The sequence below is a fragment of the Ictidomys tridecemlineatus genome, unplaced genomic scaffold, assembly GCF_052094955.1.
Source record: "Ictidomys tridecemlineatus isolate mIctTri1 unplaced genomic scaffold, mIctTri1.hap1 Scaffold_138, whole genome shotgun sequence".
NCBI classification, from domain to species: Eukaryota; Metazoa; Chordata; class Mammalia; order Rodentia; family Sciuridae; genus Ictidomys; species Ictidomys tridecemlineatus.
In genome coordinates this window covers 1-20,918 of record NW_027521230.1, presented here as the reverse complement: position 1 = coordinate 20,918, position 20,918 = coordinate 1, and the positions used below count along the sequence as shown (strand labels likewise).

General features: G+C 45.8%; 2 long non-coding RNA genes across 5 annotated transcripts; one reads left to right on the top strand and one right to left on the bottom strand.

Moving 5' to 3' along the window:
- Positions 1–164: 164 nt before the first annotated feature.
- On the bottom strand, positions 165–4,128 carry LOC144372629 (uncharacterized). The gene is made up of 3 exons (XR_013432588.1): positions 3,921–4,128; positions 2,627–2,913; positions 165–1,238 (listed from the first exon to the last, which is right to left on the bottom strand). It is a non-coding gene; the product is annotated as an uncharacterized LOC144372629 (long non-coding RNA).
- LOC144372628 (uncharacterized) lies at positions 3,539–20,910 on the top strand. 4 transcript variants are annotated; one of them, XR_013432587.1, is made up of 4 exons: positions 3,539–4,044; positions 9,460–9,864; positions 10,201–14,461; positions 20,409–20,910. It is a non-coding gene; the product is annotated as an uncharacterized LOC144372628 (long non-coding RNA). The 4 variants fall into 4 exon arrangements; XR_013432586.1 differs by lacking the exon at positions 20,409–20,910 and adding an exon at positions 14,821–16,639; XR_013432584.1 differs by lacking the exon at positions 20,409–20,910 and having other exon boundaries at positions 3,553–4,044; positions 10,201–16,639.
- The last annotated feature ends 8 nt before the right edge of the window (positions 20,911–20,918 follow it).

Here is a 20,918-nt window from a genome sequence, read left to right as displayed (position 1 = left end):
GGGTGGCTGTGCCCAGCCCCTCACCACTGTTTGAAATCCCTCTAGAACCCTAATATTGGTCTTTGTGTCCCTGGGCCTCAGAGAGAGGCACTTGCAGGCTATTGATAAATACCTGTGAAAGACCCCCATTTCCCTGTCCAAGGAGAATCACACGAAACACTGGCTGCAAAAGCGCAAGAGGTTTGTTTATTGGGACACAGGCGCCTGTGGGTGCCCAGCAGAACCTCAGCCGGAGCTTTGGTGAGCTGGCACCCCGGGCTTGGGGATACAGATATTTTTATAGGGTAAAGGGGCAGTTTAAACAATAGGTTAATTTTAAACCCAGCATATAGGCTACCTAAAGGGCAAAGTTCTTTTTCACTGTATGTTACTGAAAAAGAACCACATAAAAGCTACATATTTGCACTCTGGTCCTCCTGTCCCTGCTCATTCAGGCATGCCTTGGGACCTGGTCCTTTGTCCTTTCCCAACCGGTTACACCTAACTAATTATCTGAAAAACACCTCTGGTGCCTGCGTAGGTTTGTGACATGCCTCGGTGGTTTTGCAACTAGGCCTGACGTTGTTGGGCTGGGGTCTTTCACCTGTAAGGAACCAGGGGAGGAGAGGCCCCTTCTTCCTTAAGTGTCATCTCCAGAGGAGCCCTCCCCTGAGTGGTGGACATGAGCCAGATGCCCTGCTGAATTTCCATTAATTACCAAGAAACAAAGTAACCATCCTAGTCCTTCCCCACACTAAACTCAGTCCAGGGTCCCAACAGTGCTGTTCCCATGCAGAGGAAACTCCCACCCTCTCAGAACTATCTGGTGGGCAGAGGTCTGGCCCTGGCCTGGGTCCCTTCCTTGGAGTCCTTAACACAGTGTGTCCATTGCAGCTGCAGCTGCAGCTCACAGGATTGGCTCTGAGGGCTGCAGTGATCCTAGGCATGTGGGAGTGTCACCTTGAGGTGTGAGGTTTTGCAGGTGTGAGCCTTGACTGCTGAATCTATGACTACACAGAGCCCAGGTGAGTTCTGAGAAGCCAGGGGAGGGGCAGGGTGAGGTGTGGACAGTGTGTCCTCCCTGCAGCTAACGACTTCCCACTGTGTCTCTAAAGGCTCCTCTGTCAATAGAAGATATGATTCCAGTAGTGACCATGAAGAAACTCCAGGTAGATTCCAACAGTGAGACAGGACCCAAGGGAAGGGCGTTCCTGGGAGTCACTGAAGTATAACTGCTCATCTGGAGACAGAGCAAGGGGCTGTGAAATCAGAAAGAAAAAAAGAAATGTGACTTTTCACCTTCAGCAGCTAATGGAGCAATAAAAGAGCTGTGATGTCTATGGGTTCTGAGTGCTTGATTCCCAGCCATCTTGCTCTGCTGTCAAAGTTTCTTTCCCACCAGATCAGCTGTCTCCTGAATCTGCCTCTGACACACCTCAGCCCTGGGATTGCCTGGTTAACACCTGTTGAGAATGGAGCACAAAATCTTTGGGTGGGGTCTGGTGCTGACCCCCAGTGCAGGTGTCTCATAGACCTGGATCTCTCATGGCTTCCCAGACCCTGGATGTAGAGGGGATGCTGTTCCAGAGACCTCAGGTGCAGGGTGGAAAGGAGCCCTCTTCTCTGCTGGACTTCAGGTCTTGCTCAGCAACCTCAGGATTGTCTTCTGGCTGTTTATTCCTGGTGCACTGATGCCCTCGTGGTCAGGTTACCTGAAGAATCCCCTAAGTGTGGTGAGGTTGTAGCACACTCAGCCATGTGCACCGTAAGCCCTGGAGCTGGTGTAGCCCCCAGGTCCTGGAGAGTGTGCCAGAGCTGGAGCTTCTTAGCTGTGTTCACCTCAGACACATATTTCATAAGTTAGCCACTTTTTTAAATGCTTATCTGTTTTGTTTTCTTTGTTTTAGAATTTTCTCAAAGTTCAATGGAAGAGATACATAATTTCCCATTTATAATCTTTTTAAAAGTTTCTCATATTTTGCTGCTATGTTAATATTTTCATATAAAATCATAGTGGTTTTATATCATTATTTTATCAAATATTTTGTGTGGTAATTGAGCACTGGCTGACAGGAATTCAGACACTCCTGTGTGTGTGTGTGTGTGTGTGTGTGTGTGTGTGTGTGTGTGTGTGTGTGTGTGTGTGGTTACCCTGTGCTTTTATTTGCACGCTGGTGACATATTGCACTAACTTCAACATCACATTTTTAGCATTTTTAGCATAAGCCTAAGTTTAAAAAAGAAACGCAACTCTGAGCTCAGTATAGGGTTTTGACCTCTTACCAGGGTGGTGGTGATCAGGCTCCTGAACCCCCAACTGCCACCCCTGGCTACCCGCAGCCTCTGGTAAGAATGTGGAGGCCCTAGAAGTCAAGGGCTGGCGCCCTGCGCTTGTGCGGGCAGCCTCTCTCCAGCTAGGGAGGCTGAGAATCTGGCAGGGTTCTGGATCCCAGAGCCAGTGACCTGTAAGGCCTGGAGGTATGGGTAAGTGGTGACGCTGGACCCAGCTGGCCGCGGCCCTGGGCTACAGGGGAGGGTGATGGTCTCCCAGAAGTTACCGGGCAGATATGTGGCCCCTGGAAACAGGTGAGGGGCGGAGCTTCATCGTTGCCCTCCCACCCAGCCCAGCCGCTCCCCACACACTCACCTGGGCAGGGAGCAGGAGAGGAGCCCCTGCCTGCTGCATTCAGCAAGGCTGCTCTACAGGACGGCGCTGGGCAGCCTCAGCTCTCCGGTCACTCCAACACCGGGGGCGCGGCTCTCCTGCAGGTGAGCTGCCATCTGATGCGGCGACCACCGGTTAAGGGGACCCAGGGCCCCAGCTGCGCTTCCCGGCAGATCTTCTCTCCCGGAGCCCGAGCCACGGCGCCCTCTACTGTCCTAGAGTGATATCGTCGTTCCAAGTTTCACTCCAGCTACTTTCTCTATTCGCATCTGGGAGACAAGGTCAAAACCAGGCCAGTATAAGACTCAAGAAACCAGGCAGGTTATGTTCGCTGGCCATCCCGGCGACTGGGAAGCTGAGGCAGGAGGATTGCAAGTTGTGGCAAGACTCAACAACTTAAGTTAGACCCTGTCTCAAAATAAAAAGTAAAAATAGTTTGGGGATGTAGCTCAGTGGTAGTGTGTGCCCCCTCATTCTGTAGTGTCACAAAGGAAAATAAAAAGGATTAAAAAAAAAAAAGAGAAGCGATTCAATTAAATTGGCCCAGGGTTAATAAATTAAAGAAGAAAAAACGCTTTATACTTTATCATGTCAATAATTCATTACATCACCCAAGACAATTTGTAAATAACCATTAAACACATTGATATATTTAATATCATGGCTCTAAAATTGCAAAATTAAATCATTATATTATCCTATTCCACAAAAATAAACACAACTGAGTGCATGGGGTGACCTGCCAACTACTGGCAGCATATAAAATAGGTGGACTCTGACTTACTGCTGGCAGAAAGCAGCCACTTTGTAAGCAGATTTGCCATCCTGTTAGCATACAAAGTTAACATAAAATTTCTGAGTGTTGTATCGTTAGTGAATTGTCCAAAAGAATTACCATAGGTTTCACATCCTGGATCTGGTCCTGCCATAGGAAAGCCCTAACTGAGGTGGCAGAGGCCACGCAAGACTCGCCTGGTGCAGGGAGAGTCTCAGTCCCTTTCGAGGGAGGAAAGAAGAAAGAAGAAAAAAATCGGTGGCCTCCGTGTGCAAACACCAGTAGTACAAATGTGTCAACTTCACAAAATATGATTAGTAGTGTTGTCACATTAAAAGACTGAATGAGGGTGAGGTGTCCAGAAATCTAGGAATGGGGACAAGCGTAGGAGCGGTGTGCCAAGTAGGTCTGAGCCCTGGTGGGCGCCCTCCCTTGGGCGGTGTCCTCGTGGGGGTCCTCCCCTGGGCGGAGTCCTGGTGGACGCCCTCCCCTAAGTGCTACCTGGAGAAGGGAAGGGGCAGCCAGAGCGCGTGCCCTTGTCGCTGTGCAGCTCAGCGCGGAGGTGGGTGGAGACACGACCCTCCAGAGGGAGGCAGACGTCAGGGGACGCCTGAGGATGTCATCAGTGAGTCTGCAGTGTCCACTGGACACGTGGGATAGCTCAGGGGAGGCAGTGAGCCCCCAGTCGGGTCACTAGGAATACAGGGTTCCCAGTTTACCGACCAGGAGGATCAAATCTCTTCGCGAGTGGCGGTGACATTCTGGTACCTCTTGCTGGCAGCCACGCCACTCTGGCTGATTCGCCCCAGGCGCTGTGGGATGCGCCCGGCTGACTCCTGCCCGCGGTGGCTCAACTTTGGGGCCGCCGGGTGTTTCCTTCCCCTCAAGCATGGATTTTCCCTGCTGCAGGGCAATTCGCCTACAGGTGCCTCCCAGAAATGTATCAGTGGAAAGGAGCTCAGAGCAAGGTCTGCCGGCCAGGGTTTCCCTGTCTCCCTACCGGTCACAGCTGCCTGTGAGGAAGATGGCTGCTGCCACCGCGGGGAGGGGTAGCACACTTGTCTTTGGCCTCAACTCTGGCGGCAGCCCAGACAGGAGCAAGACCTGTGCATCAGCGGGGCCTCCAGGGATCCAGAGAAGCAGCAGGGGGCTCTGGAGACTTGTTGCTTGAGGCTGAGGGTGGTACCAGGGTTACCTGGGAGGGCTCCCAGCTGCTGCTGGAACAGGGATATGCCAGTCACCAACACTGAGGCCACTGCTCAGGGTTCAGGGGAGTCTGGAGATGCCCCAGGGGATGCAGAGAGGGCGGCTGCTGAACCTCATGGGTGTAGAGAGGGAACCTTCAGGCCTTGACCAGCGCGGCAAAACTAGCTGGTTCCGGCAAGGGGCCAGGGGAGATTGGAAGAAAAAGATTCAAAGATGCAAATCTTGAGGATTAACCTGGAGTTGGGTGGAGCGCTGCTCTCTGATGAAGAAGCAGGTCTGCAGAATTACACCGACAATCTTTATTATATATGTCTCATTAATAAGATTAAAGACTATGCCAACATTATTTTATTAATTCTTTTTTATATTTTTTGAATTAGTTATACATGACAGTAGAATGCATTTATTCACTTTGATATATCATACATTGATGGGATATAATTTCTCATTTTTCTGAGTACATAATCGTATGTCTCATGTTGCATAATCGTATGTGTCAAATATATACATAAGTAATAATGTCTGTTTCATTCTACTATCTTTCCTATCCCCACATCCCCTCCTTCCCTCCCATCACTTCCCTCTACCTAATCTAAGGCAACGCTATTCCTCCCTTAGTGCCCCCTCTCGCCTTATTGTGAATTAGCATCCGCATATTAGAGAAAAAAATTGGCCTTCAGTTTTGTGAGATTGGCTTATTTCGCTTAGCATGATATTCTCCAACTCCTACAATTTGCCAGTAAATTCCATAATTTTACTCTTCTTTAATTTATGGACCAGGACAATGGGTAATATTCCATTGAGTATATATACCCATTTTCTTTATCCATTCATCCACTGAGGAACACTGAAGTTGGTTCCATAGTCTAGCAATTGTGAATTGAGCTACTATAACATTGATGTGGCTGCATCACTATAGTTTGCTAATTTTAAGTCCTTTGGGTATAAACCAAGAAGTGAGATAGCTGGGTCAAATGGTGGTTCCATTCCCAGTTTTCTGAGGAATCTCCATACTGCTTTCCATAGTGGTTGCACCAATTTGCAGTCCCACCAGCAATGTATGAGTGTAACTTTTTCACCACATCCTCACCAATTTATTGTTGTCTATATTCTTGATAAATACTATTCTGACTGGAATGAGATGAAATCTTAGAGTAGTTTTGATTTGCATTTCTCTAATTGCTAGAGATGTTGAACACATTTTCATATATTTGTTGATCAATTATATTTCTTCTGTGAACTTTCTGTTCATTTTGTTAACTCATTAATTAATTGGGTTATTTGTTTTTTGGTGTTAAGTTTTTTGAGTTCTTTAAATATCCTAGAGATTAATGCTTTATCGGAGGTGCATGTGGTAAAGATTTTCTCCCAATCAGTAGCTCTCTCCTCACTTTATTAATTATTTTCTTTGCTGAGAAGAAGCTTTTTAATTTGAATCCATTCCATTTCTTAATTTTTGATTTTACTTTTTCCTTTTTGGGAGTCTTGTTAAAGAAGTCAGATCCTAGGCTGATGTGGTGAAGATTTGGGCCTATTTTTTCTTCTATTAGTCACAGGGTCTCTGTTCTAGTGCCTAAGTCTTTAATCCACTTTGAGTTGATTTTTGTGCAGGGTGAGAGACAGAGGTTTAATTTCATTTTGCTACATATGGATTTCCAATTTTGCCAGCACCGTTTATTGAATAGACTGTCTTTTCTCTAGTAAATGTTTTTGGTACCTTTGTCAAGTAAGACATATTTTATGTGAGTTTGTCTCTGAGTCTTCTATTCTGTACCATTAGTCTACAAATCTATTTTGGTGCCAAAACAATGCCATTTTTATTACTATAGCTCTGTAGTATAGTTTAAGGTTTGGTGTTGTGATGCCTTCTTCTTCACTTTTCTTGCTAAGGATTGCTTTAGCTATTCTGGGTCTCTTATTTTTCCAAATAAATTTTATAATTGCTTTTTCTATTTCTATGATGAATGTCATTGGGGTTTTAATAGGAATTGCATTAAACCTGTATAACATTTTTTATATTTTTGATAATATTAATTCTGCCTATCCAGGAGCATGGGAGATCTTTTCATCTTTTAAGGTATTCTTCAATTTCTTTCATTAGTGTTCTGTAGTTTTCACTGTAGAGGTCTTTCACCTCTTTCATTAGAATGATTCCCAGGATTTTTATATTTCTTGATGCTATTGCAAATGGAGTAGTGTTCTTAATTTCTCTTTTGGTGGATTCATTGCTGATTTATAGAAATGCATTTGATTTATGGGTGTTGGTTTTATATCCTGCTACTTTGCTGGATTTGTTTATTAATTCTAGAAGTTTTCTGGTAGAATTCTTTTGATATTCTAGATATAGAATCATGTCATCAGCAAATAGTGATAGTTTGAGTTCTTCTTTACATACTTGTATCCCTTTAATTTCTTTCTTTTGTCTAATTGCTCTGGCTAGAGTTTGAAAGATGATATTGAATAGAAGTGGTAAAAGAGGACATCCTTGTCTTGTCCCAGTTTTTAGCAGGAATGCTTTCAAATTTTCTTCATTTAGAATGATGCTGGGCTTATTATGTCCTTGGGCTTAGCATATATAGCCTTTACAATGTTGACAAATGTTCCTACTATCCCTAGTTTTTCTAGTGTTTTGAACATGAAGGTGTGCTGTATTTCATCAAATGATTTTTCTGCATCTATTGAGATGATTATGATTCTTGTTTTTAAGTCTATTAACATGATCTGTTATGCTTATTGATTTTCATATGTTGAACCAACCCTGCATCCCTAGGATGAATCTCACTCAATCTTGGTGCACTATCTTTTAAATATGTTTTTGTATACAATTTTCCAGAATTTTATTGGGAATTTTTGCATCCATGTTCATCAGGGATATTGGTCTGAAGTTTTCTTTCCTTGATGTGTCTTTGTCTGGTTTTGGTATCAGAGTGATATTAGCCCCATAGAATGAATTTGGAAGGGTTTCCTCCTTTTCTATTTCATGGAATACTTTGAGGAGTATTGGTGTTAATTCTTTTTTTAAAGTTCTTATAGAATTAGGATGAGGATCCATCTGGTCCTGGGCTTTTCTTGGTTGGTAGGCTTTTGATGACATTTTTATTTCATTACTTGAAATTGACCTATTTAAATTATGTATGACATCCTCATTCAGTTTGGTAGGTCATATGTCTCTGGAAATTCGCTGATGTCCTTGACATTTTTTTGTCTTATTAGAGTATAAATTTTCAAAATAGTTTTTAATTATCTTCTATATTTCAGAAGTGTTCATTGTGATATTCCTTCTTCATCTTGTATTTTAGTAATTTGAGTTTTCTCTCTTTTTCTCATCATTAGTATGGCCAGGGAAGCATTATTCTTTGTATCCATAAAACTTACAGAGTTAGCAACAGTATGTAGGTGTTTCCTCAGTTAAATTCTACAGTTGCAATGTACAATGTTAGGAGCATTGTGCAGCTCTCAAGAAAGTCCGTTGTTTAAAGTTACTAATTCATAGCAGATTCAGAAGCAGCGAACTGGAGAAATATTGTGGTTATTTTAGCAAGGAATTTCCTTCATTCCCAAAAGCTGTGTGCCTGAGAATAAGGTCAAAGCTAATAAGACTCTCAAAACAGAGTCTCCCCATGGAAAGCATTGTCATAGCAACCAGGCATCCTACATCTTTGGTTAGAAACTTTCAAGTCACCAAGCATGCCACAGCCATGAAGTCATCAGAGACCCCAATCTCAGACACTGGTCTCTCAGTCACTGTCACCACTCTCCACATCTACAGACACAGGAGACATGCTTTCAGGCACTGACCAGCGGAAAGCTGCTGGTGAGATCTGAAACAATTTCTGGAGCATGCTGGGGAGTTAGCTATGGTGGAAGAGACCAGTCCCACCCATGCAGTGAGAGAGCAGCAGGACAGGGCAGTCCAGGCCCCCTGGACACCATCTTCCAGGGTCCACAGTGTGCCTGGGCTTCCCTGGGACTGTCTTATTACCACCCCACTGGCCTTACAGAGGAGCCCACCTCTCTCTCCACCATGCAGTTGGTCGGGGTCAGTGCACCTTTCAGCCCAGCCATCACTGATGCTACCTGTGCAGAGAGACCAGGAGCAGGAAGGTTCTGGGACCACAGGGAGCAACACAGCTCTGGGGCTGAATTAGAGGAGCTGGCAGAGCTGGGGAGGGGTCTCTGCTGGAAATGTGGAGCCTTTGACTTTGTAGATTCCCAGCATGACCACACTCAGTGTCCCTCTGCATTCGCTCAACACTTCTTGCATTGTCCTCAGTGAGGTTTCATTAGTTTCCACAGGATGCAACTTTCCACTTTTGTCAGTTTTTCTTCAAATATTTAATATTTTATGTGATTACCAATTTCAATGATATTCTTCACAGAGCTAGTAAAAAACAATACTAAAATTCAAATGCAAGCTCTCTCTCTCTCTCACACACACACACATACAACTCCAAATAGCCAAAGCAATCTTGAACAAAAATAAGAAAGTGGGAGGCATCACAATATCTGATTTCTAGGTGTCCCAGAGCCATGATAACCAGAACAGCATGGTACCATCATAAAAACAGACACAGACTAGTGGAACAGAACTGAGTTCCAGAAATAAGCCTACATGGACATCCAAGTGGCTCCTAACAAAGGTGCCAAGGATACTGGATAGAACACAGCCTTATTTTTTACTTGCTTGTGGCTTATTTCTAGGAAACAGTTTTTTTCTTCATGTTGACCTTTTTTTTCCCCAAAACGAGTTGAAGCATTTAGAGAACTTTTGGGGTCATTTCTTGAGGCTAACTGTGGAGGAGGTGGAATCACCTCTTTTTGATTTATTCCAAAGTGTCCATTGGTTTGAGCTAAAGGGCTGTGACATCATCAGATCTACTCTGCCAAGGAAACCAGGATTTAATGAAGATGTGACACAGAAATCACCTCCTTAGAGCCCGCTGAGGGCTGCCTGCAGCAGACCAGGAGAGTGCAGGGCGGCTGGTCCCACTCACCCATGGCTCTGGAGCACCATGACGTCCTAGGACCACAGCTTGGAGGGCTACAGGAACAGTGGCCTCATCCTCCATCTAGAGCCCAGAGGTCCACACAACACCTGAGCTCACCTGCACATCTTTGGATCCACAGAAGTGCCTTGTCTGCATGTATAGTTGAAGAGGTACCTGGGAGGGCTCCATGGCTTCTGTTGGAACCTGCATGTCCTTCAGTCACCAGGACTGAGGCCACTGCTCGGGTGCAGGTGAGTCTGGCTCATGCTCCAGGGGATGCAGAGGGGGAGGAGGGCTGAGCCAGCACAGGCTGGGGAGGGACCTGCAGACCTCAGGGGTGATGGGCCAGCACAGGCTGGGAAGGGACATGCAGACAGGCATGCAAGGGTGATGGGCCAGAGGCCAGGGGTAAACTGCTTGGTGGTCTGAGACAGAGGGGCTGACACAGGTTAAGGCTGTCCCTGTCTCTGAGGCCTATCCCGACCTGCCAGTGCAAGAGGAGCACAGGAGGAGGGAGTCCAGGCCAGTCAGCCCCCTGGAGCCCCAGAGCAGGGCTGCTTGGCTGAAGTCTCTCTCATCTTCCCCAGTAACCTGAAAGAAGAGGGGCTGTGCATGCCAACTCATTTTCACTCTTGGTGATCTCTGCTCCATGCTGAGACTGAGTGTCTACACACAGGGTGCTGATGGGTTATTTCAGAGGTTGGCCATGGGAAGGCCAAGGAGGAGCAGCTGCTGGGACCTTACACAACTGTGAGCAGCAGGTGATCCAGTCCAGAGGAGCACAGCAGGTGAAAGCCCATCAGCAGGCACCCACACCCCAGCCCTGAGGAGTTTGGGGATTTGCACAGAAGAAGCAGCCACATGGCAGACCCTGAGGTCATAGTGATTCTGGCTTTCTCCCCCGCACCCCCCCCTCCCCTGCCGTATGTCATGTGAACCAGCATGCCACAGCCACTGGCTCTCAGCAGCTGTGTCCCTCTGAACTGGATAGTTGCCTATAGTGGACACCTGGGTCCTTACAGGGCATAGGTCCCTCTTCCCACTGTTCCTCTTCTCGTGTGGGCCATGTCCTAGATCAGCAGCCAGGCAGCTAGGATAGGGATGACCATGACCCTTGGAGTTCCCCAGCCAGAGAGTAAACAAGCAGGGAATGTCCTCATAATTTCTTAGATCACCACTGGCAGCCTCTTTCTGTTTAGGAGTTCTTCCTTTAGTGTGTCTTTCCTCACAGTTTTCCTATGAAGAATCATTCCACTATTTAAAGAATGAGGTTACACTTAATATTCTGCTTGGAAATCTCAGCTGAATCTCCAAGTTTGCTTCTTGGCAGGCTTTATTTCAGAGCTTGTTCATCTAATTCAAACTTCAGCATTCAAAATGAGTGACTCCTACACGCATCCAGTCATTGACCACAGACTCTGCATGGTGCACTGGGGACTCTAGAGACCCAAATCCTCCACCCAGAAACCTTGAATAAGACCATCTTTGTGGGCCTCTGACCTTGCTCAGAAGGGACTTGTGCTAGGTTTATTGCTATTGCTGTCATCTTAATTTTTTTTCTTTTTTCTTTCCAATACTGATGGTTAAAGTGGCATGTGCTAGGCCAGCCTCTGTTATTGAACTATGTCCTCAGCCTAACTATCTTAAAACTCTTAATATTTTAGTCTCTGAACATGTTTTGTTTTTTTTTTAAGTGAATTCTAATGAGGGACTTGAGGGAGCTCATTGGCCTGATCACTCAGAGGCAGATGCAATCCAGCAGCTTCCCCTGGAGTGCTGCTGTGCACCTGCCCACGGGCACTCAGTTTTGTCCTGCAAGCTGTGGTTGGGCTGTGCAACTTCTCTCAGCCCCAGCCAGTTGACTTCCTGTGCAGCAGCTGCAGCAAAGTTCAAAGTATCAGAAATGTGTGACAGAGGGCAGATGGCATTGCGCCACCTCCTACATGAAATAGTGAAGTCGTGTTCCACTTTAGATTTTTTGACTGGGAAGAGAAGTATTGGGAATGTAGTAACCTAAAATTAATGAGTAGGTAGAAGAGTGGGGGCAGCACTTAGGTGACATTTAATTTTACTTATGGTATTGAGTAATAATGAGTTAACATTCTTCCATGGGGAACTTGAATTTTAAAAATGTCAGGATCTTCTTTTCACATTTGAGATTACTTTTATCTTTCCTGAAAAGGTACAGGTCCTGTGATCTCATAGTGAGTGACTAACTCAGGCCTGAATACAAAATGCCCCAAGGACCCCTTGAACATTAGTGTTGGGGAGGGGGAGACTCCCCTCCTCTGTCCCTGCCAGCTGGCTTTCAGTGAACCTAATTAGCAACTCTCATTCTTATCTGTGGATTGTAAAGGACTTTAAGTGGGATCTGACTTCTTTCCTTTGGAGCTTAAACACCCAAGGAAGGCTCTGGGCCCAGAGCTAGAGGCTCCTTGGAGGCCCCAGGCTCCCTTCCTGCATTCTGCTTTTGTAAACACAGTCCCCCTGGCAGATATTCTCTGTCCATAAAGCTTTGCTTGAACTCAGAGCTGTGTCTCTCCTGGATATTTGTGCCAGCTACCCTAACACCAACCAAAAGGGTCCTGAAGGAAGGAGGCAAATACTGAAATGCTGGGGCCTGGACTTTTACCCTTTCCCACTGCAGATGACTCCTGGAAGGAGAAAAGCAAATAGTGAGGCTCCAGGGGGTTCCAGAGATTAGCAGAGAACACCTAGTTGTGGGCTTTCCCCAGTGACAACAAATTTTAAACTTTTTACAACTGCCTTCCTGAGTTAAAAGTTTAACCTGCGTAACTAGGTCCCTGACTGTCCAAAGTGCACAACCTCAGTCTCCAATGAATTAATATTCACCCTCATTGTAAACTGCAAAACCCAAACTCCTTCTGTAACCTGGGGACAATTTGCTCTACCCAGAAAATGAACCCGCCCAGGTCTGATGGATTGACTTTGCTGCAGAATAAAGAGGTTTGCTTCCTGCCGCAGGCTGGCTGGGCAAAATAACCAGGGGGCTTCACTTAGCCAATCCCTAAAAAACAAATGCCAAATGTATTCTTTGATATAAGGAGGGCAACTAAGAACAGAGCCGGGAGGAAGAGCATGAGAAGATCACCATTAAACTGGGCAAGAGGCATGAGGGAAAGGGAGAGCGAAGGGAAATTGCATGGTAAGGGAAGGAGATCCTCATTGTTATACAAAATTACATATAAGAGGAAGTGAGGGAAAAGAGGGGGAAAAACAAGAGAGAGAAATGAATTACAGTAGATGGGGTAGAGAGAGAAGATGGGAGGGGAGGGGGGATAGTAGAGGATAGGAAGGGCAGCAGAATACAACATACACTAGTATGGCAGTATGTAAAAAAGTGGATATGTAACCGATGTGATTCAGCAATCTGTATATGGGGTAAAAATGGGAGTTCATAATCCACTTGAATCAAATTTATGAAATATGATATATCAAGAGCTTTGTAATGTTTGAACAACTAATAATAATAATAATAAATAATAAAATAACCAGGGGACGAGTGACAAGGAACTTGTGAAAGTTGATACGGAGTCGCTTTATTGCAGGACAACAGAGGTATATAGGTATATATATGTAACTAATTACACACAGCTTATCTTAATTAACATAAACTAGATACAGCAGTCAACCAATAAGGAATCCTCATCATCTTAATGATTACACACAGGTTAACTTAATTGACATAATCTAGACACAGCAGTCAGTCATTAAGGAATCTCTATCATCTTAATGGTTCACTGGCATTATTTCTCAAACCACTCTTCTTGGCAAAGTGCCAGGCGCCATCTTGACTTGTCTGTGGCTCTCAACAGTTTCCCTTCTCCAGCCTCCATCATTTGTGGGCTACGTGCTTACAGTAATACCTCATTGCACCAATTGCATAGAAAAGCAATGTTATTTTACATATATTGCCTTAAATAAATAACAACCAATTTCATCTGTGACTTTCTCTCACTTTTTGAATCATCTTATTTTTTGCAGAGAATGGAACACGGGGAGTTGCATTTGCTATAAAAACACTCTACCACTGAGCTATGCCTGAGTTATTTTACCTGTTTTCTTAACGTTTTTGTGTGGCTTTCAGAAAATTTAAGAATACATGACACAAATTTCTTTTCAATTAAACAGAGCCTTGCTTTCCATAGCTCAGGCCATCTACTGAAAGGAACACAGGTGAGGAAGGTCATGCAATTTGAAACCTTAATAAAATTCTCAAGTTGCTCCCAATCGTGGACAGCACGGTTTCTAGATATCGCTGATCTTCCTAAGTCCTCCTCTTTAGATGTTGCCTTCTACACCAGGCTAAATACAAACGTTTCCCGCCAACCCAGGTCAGGTCCCAACACAGAAAGAAAGCCCAGCCTAAAAGCCTGGACCTGTCACTCTGGCCTGTTTCAGTCACTGATTGGCTAGGGTAGCTGTCACTCAAGACTGGGTTGGTGCCTGGAGGCGGAAATCAGGGACGCTGGGGAGGAACTGTCCAATCAGGTGCGTAGGCGGAGGGGAAGGGCGGGCTCTCACAATCTCGCATTTTTTCTTTCTCCCTTGCTGAGCTCGTCCTCCACTGCTCCGGAGTCTTCTTACGGGATCCCCAGGTGACCCTGCATAACCAGAGTCCCCACCAGCTCGGATACCGGGAGATCCTCAGGAGGTCGGCGAGTCACGCCGAGCGTGCGGCCAGGACTGGCGGGACCCGGTCATCACCTGCCTTGGGGACCTCAGTGCATTTGAGCTGCGGCGCTTGGGGCGAGTCCCCACCGGCGGGTGGCCCTGGGCCCTGCTCCCTGGTCCTGCCGCGGGGGTGGTAGATGCCGGGTCTCCGAGGTCAGCTGCACTGTGTATTACCGAGTCCCCTCTGGCGGGTGGCCCTTGACTTTGGCCCTTGGTCCCTCCCGCTGGGTGCGTTGGGAGGCAGGTTCCCCAGGTCAGCTGCAGAGCATGGCCCAGTCCTCTCTGGCGGGTCGCCCTGGGCCCCTGTCCCATGGGTGAGCTGGGCAGCAGGTCCCTGCCATCTTTTCTCCTTTCCTGTTGGCGACCTCCCTGGTTCAGATCTGGGCAGCTTATGTGGCCTGATGCTCCCAGAGTTTGTGGTGAGCACGGGAAAGTCAGGGTTCTGGACCCAGGTGTGTTCTGATTGTAACATTTGGCCTTAGGGGTCCCTGACAGTCCCTCTTTATCCCCAGGATTAACCTGTGAGTCCTACAGACACATACTCCTAAATGTGCAGGAACCGGTATCAAATCCATTTTCCATTCTGGGACCTGGCTCCTCCTAAGGCTGGCAGCAGACACCTGAAATTCCTATTCCCTAATGCCAAATGCCAAATGCACCCTCCAGATCACACTTTGCCAACCATTTGTTCCACTCTACATTCAAATAGACAGTGTTTTAATTGTGGTAGTTTCACTTATTAATGAATGTCATTTAAAAAAAAATATTTTTTAACATGCACAAACATTTCCCAAGAGTGGAATGCAGAGAGGAATGACCTGGAAGTTGAGTTTAAAAAGTACTTATTCTTCTCTTCATCTTGCCCTGCACCTGCGCAGTGCCTTTGTGCAGAGGAGTTCTTTGGACATTGAACAGGATCCTGTGTCCTCAGTCATTGTTCTATCTTTTCCTGGGGCTGCTGCAAGTTGCCCTAAGCTTCCCTGTGCCCTTCAGGGTGCAGGCAATTTCAAGCTCTGCATCAGCTCCTCCTAGAGGACAGCCTGAGGTGTTTGGTGAGAGGAGCAGCTGGAGACACCCAGGTCAGGCAATGAGATGCTGGTGTTGAGAGAACGTGACACTCCTGGTTCCTGCCCTCTGGATGCCCTCAGAGCTTTGAAGGAAGAACAATTTTCTCAAAGAGCAGGGGAAACTGACCCCAGCAAGGTGGAGCAAAGCCCTACAAAGCTCTTCAGCAGCAGGAGGGGGTGGGAGGTTGTGCCTGGTGACAGAAGCCTGACCTGAAGCTAGAGTCTGACAGGTCAGTGTCCAGTGGTGCTACAGCTCCCCGGGTTTGTTGCCTTGGAAAGACTGGCTCAGGTATTTTAGTGTCAGTTTTTCATGAACTATAAAACATAGTTTATTAGTAGAGCTGATTAGGAAATATCCCTAAAGGGTAAGATAGAGATACAATTCAGGGGGAAAAAAAATGAAGGCTAGAAACAGAAAAGAAAGAAATACTTGGCCTTATATTCCCTTAGTTAAAAATACTTATGAATGTTTTTGTTCACAAGAGTGAATTTACGGACTTTCTCAGATGCCTTCTTTTTTCAGGGGGGAGCAGGTGTTGCTAATTTAAAATAGAATTCCAGGACTTTGCTTTGGGAATGCTACCTAGGAATAGAAAAAGGGAAAACCTATGTTTCAGTGTGGCTGCAGATATGAATGCCCCAGAAGAAAGTGTGGTAGAGATGTTGGTTTCTTTATTACAAAGATTCAACCTCACTAAGTTGAAGAGGGCCTTGTTAAGTTGCTGAGGATGGTTTTGAACTTATGTTCCTTCTGTATCATCCTCTGGAGTCACTGGGATTACAGGCCTGCACAGTACCCTTTTTCTCCTTTCAGATGTATTCTTTATGGGAAAGTGGGGGTGGGAGAGTGGTTTAAAATAGAATTCCAGGGCTTGGCTTTGGGAATACTACCTAGGAAAAGAAACAGGGAAGATTTCTTCCAATATGGTTGCAAAAAGTGAGTACATTAACCCAATTCATTGTGGTCGATGAATTGTTTCATTACAAAAATTCACCAAAACATCTGCTTCTGTAGTTTGCAGGGCTTTGGCAGTGGATGGGTCTGTTCTGTACCCTATGAACTCCAGGTGAATGTTTAACACTGATTCTGTTGACAAAACTAGGCAATTCCTAATAGTAGTCACATATGACGAATGATTACCAAATATTATCTGGGATATAGCAATTAAATAACATGTTTATTATCTGAAAAGGAGTACCTAGGTTTTCCTGTTGAAATATTAAATATAAATGTCTTAAAATTTTTTTCTCCTATAAACACAAACATCTAGTTTGAGTGATTTACTGGGTTCTGTAAACACTGAGTCTCTTTAGATTGAAAATGGCTGAGGAACAGAGATCTGTGATCTCAATGAGTGTAACCCAAGGCCAAGGTTGCATCTACTGTGAGAATGGTCTCCAAGCTTGGGGAAGAGTTTAGTTACCAAGTGGTGGTTCCTCCTGGTGTACTGTGGGTGACAGGATGCTTCCCTGAGCTGGTTTGTGTTTGTAACCCAAGAGGAGGTCACTGAAGGTCCAGTCAGAGCTCTCTGGGCAGCCTCCTCTACGGAGGCCCAGGCTACTCAGACCAAACCTGGAAGGAGCCCTTCAGACTGAGAAGCTACAGAGCTCTGGAAAGCTGGGGTCCTCAGGCAGATGTGGTGGGGGACTGGATGGGAAGGCTAAGGGGATTCCCTTTCTGAAGGTGCATATTGTCCCAGAGTGTGCATTGAAACAAGGGCAGATTTGGGTGAGAAGCAACTTATTCTAAGGAGCACTGCAGGACGGGGGAGAACCACAGGTGAGTTCTGCAAGCACCCACAGCTCCTGCAGAAAGGGCTGCTTTCCTAGGGAGGGGCAAACAGGTTAGGAAGAAGCTGGAGGGGAGGGCTGCGAGGAGGGGGGCAGGTCAGATCCCAGGTCAGTGAGTGTTTCCCAGAAGTCAGCCTGTTCTCAGGAGGGGTCAGGAAGGAGGCTGTATGTTGTTTCCAGCTGCCAGTGGTTTAGAGTTCAGGGTCCTGGAGGAAGGAGGGAAACTCGAGTCAAGTTTGATTAACAAGTAATTTGTTCTGATCACTGAAGAGAAAACTTCCTCTAATTGGTTATGAGGGAAGAAAGAGGGGAGGGATTTTCAGGATCAGTGTGTTTCTTCTGCCATGGGCTAAAAAGGGAGCATCTTCTGAGTTATAATGGGAAGGGGTGTCTGTGCAGGAACTGCTCTAGCAGAATGCAGAGGAGGGGGATTTCTTCAATTATAGATCTTTCACAGGAGTCCCTTTGGCACTTTCTTTTTCTTACATATCTTCATTTTGGCCAATCCTGAGTTGAGTCTTTTAAACTGAACATAAGGGATGTGCTTTGTTAAAATCAAATCATTGAAGTTGAGGAGGGGGTGACGGGAGTCCCCAGTTTATAGTTCTTTGCTCTCAGCAGTGTGACTGGCACTCCTGCCCTGTAGCTGGCATCTACAATGGGGCAGTGTTTTGGAGCTGACCCTGAACTAGGGTTTGTGCTGACTGGTGGTGTCAGAATTGAACTTTTGAGTGACCAGTGGTTTTGGAGAATGGATTGGTGTTCAGCAGCCTCACACTTTAGGTGTCAGAAGTGGTTTCAGGAAAAAGGCCTTATAGGCCAGGACCTTCATGTGCCTGCTGGTGGGTGCTTGGGTGACAGTGAGAACTGAGGTCCTGCAGGAGGGAACATTCCACTCTAGGGAAAGGAGAGCACAGTGACCTTCCAGGACCAAATGTCCCAGCTGGTCAGGTTTCCTTTATTCCCTAGAAGAAGCCACCTGGGTTGCATCTACTGTGAGAATGGTCTCCAAGCTTGAGGAAGAGTTTAGTCACCAAGTGGTGGTTCCTGGTGTACTGTGGGTGACAGGGTGCTTCCCTGAGCTAGTTTGTGTTGTTTTCTTTATCAAGTCTTGGTGCCATAAAATTCCAGTTTGTCTCAAGAATGTTTGAGTGCTCCCAAAAGTCCTGGGGCACTCAACCTCTGAGCCACATCTGTGGCACTTTTTTTGATTTTTTTTTTTTTAAATTTATAGACATGGTCTCACTGAGTTGCTTATGTCTCCCTGTTTCTGAGCCTAGCTTTAAACTCATGATCCTTCAACCTCAGCATCAGGAGCCTGTGGGAAAACAGGCATGTACCGTGTCACCCCACCAAGAATTTCATTTCTTCATTAGTGGAAGATTTTTATATTATCCATTAACATTTATTTGGATGCAGTAATTGGATGTAACAAGCACAGAGAGTTCTTGAAATAATTTTTCAATGCTCAGTTTAGTAAGAATCTATATACCCATATATTCCTGTCCAAATAGGGATGGGTTGACCCTGGGCAGGCTGCCCTCTCTCCTTGCTCTCTCCACCCTCTGCCTGGAGGTGAGTGGAGTGCCAATTCTGTCATTCCTTCTAGTTTAACCAGCTGTGAGGAAGCAGAATTTTTCTTAGTTCTGTCTTATTGAGTTTTCAGTACCTTAATGTTACCATTAGTGCTCTATCACTGGAGTTCTGTAATGTGCAATGTGTGGTTTCTCTGCCTCAGTTGGTTAGACTCCTGTGCTGTCTGAGTCTTTGGGTCTCCCAATTTCCTTCCCTGTTCCTGCTTCAGGAACTTCACTCATTTCCAGTTTCATTTTTACGTTTTTGACAATTTCATTCTATTTTTAAATTTGGTCCCTATGTGTGCACCCTTTATAATTTTGTACACTTAGGGAAATTCTCAGGTTATTGATTATGGGTAATCTGCACTGCAGTGTGAGGAGCAGCTCTCTCACTGTTCATCCTTGTGTGTTTACCCTCTTACCTGTCTATCCTTTTTTACTTCCATGTGGCTGTATATTGCTTTTCACTGAATACCATTAGCATGAACATTTTTCTGTGTATTTCCATGTTCTTTGAAATGGTTTTCAGTCATTTTCTCATGGAATTTATTTTTAGGTTATATTTTTTTGACTTTTAATTTTCCCTTCAAATGAATTCATGTCTCTTTGTAAACACTGCAGACATCTGCCCTGAGGTAGGGTAGCCTTCTTGCCCCCTGTTGCAGTTTGGTGGAAGAGCCCCCTTTTTATAGATGTGTCATTCTTTTTTTCCTTTGAATTTATCTTATTAAGTATATCTATAGAACAAGAAGCATGGTGGATTTTGAGAGATAAATTCTTAGGTTTCCCCTCCTGGACACAGGGAATGAGCCTTTTTGGGGCCGCATTTCAGCACTCAGAGTCTGGCTCCCAATATGGGAATGTGATTACCCCTTTGCAAGTGGGTATTTATTCTGAACTCTGAGTGAGGCAGGCTCTAACCTGAGCTGGTTCAAATGTTTGCTTGTTCTTTTACTGAGTTCTTTTTATTATTGTCATGTAATTCATTTTTTATGCACTTAATACTTGTACTTCCTGATTGTATTATTATTATTATTATTATTATTATTATTATTATTATTATTATTATTGTCTGAAAATGAGTTGACAGAGGAAAAGTGTGAGGAGGCCTTGCCCATGAAGTCCTGATCTTTTCCCAAGTTATTTATGCCTGGCTCCCTCCTTCCCAGTCAGGCCTGACCAGGCACACACCTTCTCTGAGGTCATGGTAGGCTGCCTTGGAACCAAGGCTATAATTCCTCACATATGCCTGAGACTCTGTGCCCAGAAGAGCTTCCTAGCCAACAGGACCTGCTTTGGAAAGCCAGGCTCAGCTCTGCATAAGTGGAAATGTCCCCCTGGTGGGGCAGGTCCCCTTGCAGGGAGGAAGTCCTGCCTGAAAAGGGCTTTTGCCAATACCTTTTCTTCCTGGCCTATGTATCCAGGAGCATGATGCATCTCCTGTCAGGGCCCCAGAGTGTGCATATTTGGGTTGGGATGAGAGAGGGGTCTTGTGGAGCCTTGGCTAGTTAGCAGACAGCTGGTGGGAGGTGGTGGCCTTCCACAGTCTCAGAGGCCTGTATCTCTCACCCTGTGGAGCTCAGAATCCGTCTCCAGGACTGTGTCTTCTCTGCTGTGTGAGGCCCAAGTGGCTCTGGCTCACATTTGTCTCCCTGTGACCTGCAGGTTCTATGAGGTCCACAAGAAGGATGTCAGGTCTCCCCAGAAGGCAGAAAATGGTGAGTGTGTGGGACAGGTCTAGTCAGGTGGGAAGTAGGCTTGTTACAAGTGGTAAACCAGCTGTGGCTGGCCTCTGGCCTCCCACTGTCATCTCTATAGTATCAGTGTCAGCCAAGAGTATCTGAGTCAGATGCTGCTTCAGCTCAGCCCTTGATGGCCATAGTGTGGGCTGGTACAGGTGGGTTCCCAGTGTGCTGTCTGGTCTGTAGCCACTTTGGCAGATCCCTCTCTGCCCAGCTGGACCCCAGCCCTAGGTTCTCAGTGTGAAGTGAAGGCAGCGTGTCTCAGGGGATCCTGCCTTAGGTGTGGGGCTCCTGGGTAGAAGATGCTAGTGTGAGGGATCTGTTTCTTCTCAAGGAGTCACCCTCCTTTCCCCCTCCTATGCCCTACCAGGGCTTTTGGTACATTCTTAATATTCCTGTACTTTTCTCATATTTACAAATCTGACTCTCCCTC